Source organism: Taurulus bubalis, assembly GCF_910589615.1.
Source record: "Taurulus bubalis genome assembly, chromosome: 1".
NCBI lineage: Eukaryota > Metazoa > Chordata > Actinopteri > Perciformes > Cottidae > Taurulus > Taurulus bubalis.
This window is the reverse complement of record NC_136589.1, coordinates 22,335,136-22,338,251: the sequence shown is the minus strand read 5'-3', so window position 1 is coordinate 22,338,251 and position 3,116 is coordinate 22,335,136. Positions and strand designations below refer to the sequence as shown.

General features: G+C 41.4%; 1 protein-coding gene across 1 annotated transcript in view; it reads right to left on the bottom strand.

The window, feature by feature from the left end:
- Nucleotides 1-1,124: 1,124 nt before the first annotated feature.
- chd7 (chromodomain helicase DNA binding protein 7) overlaps nt 1,125-3,116 on the bottom strand; it is a gene marked incomplete at its 5' end in the record, with an annotated part of 50,047 nt that continues 48,055 nt past the window's right edge. The window contains one exon of the mRNA XM_079220640.1: nt 1,125-3,116. This exon is cut by the window's right edge and continues 1,156 nt beyond it.

Sequence of the window (3,116 nt, the reverse complement as noted above, 5' to 3'; positions counted from 1 at the left end):
ATAGTTGACGTTAACTTGACTAACAACTCTAGTTACCACAGAACGATCTTGCCCTTGCTTTTTCCTTGTTATTTATGTGTGGTTATAGGTCTAGAAACAGATACATACAACAGATCCTTCCAAATTGGGCTCCATCGGTACCAATACATTTGATTTTTTATATTTTGAAATAAAAATTGCAAACACTTTCTGATTTCATCACCTCAAATGGGAGGATTTTGCAGTTTTTGTTATATATGGTCGATAAGTGTAGAGGTTTGGCACTGTGGGCCACCCTCAGGTAGAATCAAGCCCAGTCGGTTCGTCTGCTACTAAGGTTCTCAAGAGATCTTGCACAAGGTCAAGGTGACATACAGCTGGATATACAGTATATGCTAATCCCCTGCTTGACAGTCGGTAGCTCCAACATTCAACAGTCGATGATTGAAAACAAAGTGGATGTAAGATGTAAGTTGCAAATTCTTCCGAAAAGCACCTTCATGTATTTTGAGGAAGTAAATGCCGTTAATGCAATGTGTGTCAGGCCTCAATGAAACACACAACGCATGTTGGTGAGACAAACAGGGTATCTTTCCCTTAAGGTCCATCGCGATTCCCAGATATTTAAAAAAGGGACAGTCCCAAAACCGGTTCATGATTTCTGGATAGAGACCTTTGCCATTTAGTTATTACAAATGTTTTTTTCTTTTTTGAGCACCACAAGCCGAGTGCCATATAGTACTAATATATTAAAGAAAAGGCAGATATCGCCAACACTAAGAAACTCACACTAAAAGTATTTAGATTGATATTAGCAATTCAGGTGAGCGTGTGCATTTTTTGATTTTTGGAACAGTCCCTATAAACGCTTCTGTGAAAGCCACCTTTGCTCAGTGGTGTTAGTTCTGGGGTCAAGTTTGAATTATTTTCCTGGTTATGGTTAATCTAACCAAGCTTTTTAGACTCATGACCATCTTAAGCATTAATGAATGAAATAAGTAGTTTGACCACCCACACACACAATTAGTTAGCAGTGTTTTAGTTTAGCTTGCTCAAAAAGTGTCTGACACTAATGTGCTATCGGAAGGGAATAAAAGAGCTTGAAGGGTAAAACAAATAAGAAGCAAAACGGAGGTTTGGTTTCCTAGGCGAGTATCATGATTCACTTTTATTAAAAGCATCATAGCTACAATTCATCATACATGATGTCTCCAAAAAACAAAAAGACAAACATCAAAAAAAGAAGAAAAAAACATTTACATGGTATGTCTGTAAACTTCAAGGCTAGATAAGAATTTTGAGGTAATGCTCTTCAGCTTGCTGGCTAAAAGTAACAAAAAGTCCATTTTTTTTTCAAGAAAAAGTAGCTAAGTAATAAAGGTACCTGATTATTTTAACTCTTTAACACCAGTGCATCAACAGGAACAGAGTGAGACAAATTGATTGCAGTACTTATTTGTCATCATTTACAGTTTTTTTGTTTAGTTTTTTCTATTCATACGACACTTGTGGTTATTCATATAGTGTGTGTGTGTGTTGGGAAAGTGATGTTGGAACATTCAAAAGCTGCCTTGGTTATTGCTGTCTCAGCATTAGACGGGAGAAGAGGAACTTGAAGGGGAAACAAACGGATCTCCCCCGCCGTCCTCCTTTCTCTCTCCCTCTCTGCATCTGCTGGGCTGGCTGTGATAGCAAATGTTAACATGACCTGGCCACAGTGAGAGTGTGTGTGTGTGTGTGTGTGTGTGTGTGTGTGTGTGTGTGTGTGTGTGTGTGTGTATATATATATATATTTGAATGGACTTTCAAATATTTAAACCACTCGCGGCACTCGATTCGCCTCTGACACTTTAACTGGCCTCAGGGGAAAACAACAAAAAACAAAACGGAAACGAATCGGGTGCCTCCTGCGCTGCTCAAGCGTTTAAAAAACTCGAGTTGAACTTCATGTGGAAACTCGGTTGAAAAGTGTGTCTCAGTTCTGTTCTGGCCAGGCGTCAGTGTGTGTGACTAGAGAAACAGTCTTAAGAGAAGGTCACTAGGGAGCCGCACTTGGTCTGACACTACCTGGACATGCAATAAAGGATTGTTAATGTGGCAGCGACCGGGGAATGAAAAATGAAAAATAAACCATTGCATGTGCTCCCATCCACCTCATTTAAAGAATACACCTGAAACACCACATCCCTGTGTGGACCACCACTCCGAACCCATTCACAGAAACAAATAAACTCCAAACGGGGACGGCTGATGGAAAGGCCTGATCGGGGGCAGAACCAGCCCACCTGCCCCTCATGAGCACAAGACCAGTCGCCCCGAAGAGAGAGAGACACAGGATTCAGACGTGGCAGTGGAAAGACTCAAAGACTGGCATTCAAACAGTGTGGGACTGGGTTAACAGTATTGGTTCAGTGTGCATTCACACGCTCAGAAGGAAAACAGCTGTCCTCCCACAAAACAGTCACATGACAGAGGGGTTTTTTAGGGGTTAGTGTGTGTGTCTGTGTGTAGTGGTGGACATCTGAATGTGCAAGTGTGTCTGTGTGTGTGTGTGTGTGTGTGTGTGTGTGTGTGTGTGTGTGTGTGTGTGTGTGTGTGTGTGTGTGTGTGAGTGACTGAGTTCTAGTCCAGTCCGCTTTTCCTCAGTCTACCTGGTCCGATATGTGAGAACTAGAAGAAAAAAATGAAAAAAACAGTCTGCTCTAAAATAGAACAGCTGAAATCAACTACATCACCCACAATTCCTTTCGCAGCAGCGTTGTCAGACAGACAGCCGGGGGCGAACTGTAATGCAGTTTTTTCTTTTGCTTTGAGAACTGATGTTAGAAAGAATGACTAACAACAAAACAGTCCAGATGACAAGGGAAGCAAAAATAAAGATCTGAGAGCTGGAAGCAGCAGCAATAATAATAATAATAATAATAATAATAATAACAACAACATCAACAACAACAACAAATGTACTACTGGAACTTTGTGGAGTCCTATTTGAAGGGTCGTGGGAGAGAAAAGCGAGGGCACACCGTTCACCGGGCACACAGGAGGAGGCGAGCAAGCGGCTGCGAGAATTTTTCCCTGACTAAACTATCGATCAGAGATTTAACTTAACACACACCTCGTTCTCTGACGCGTAGCAA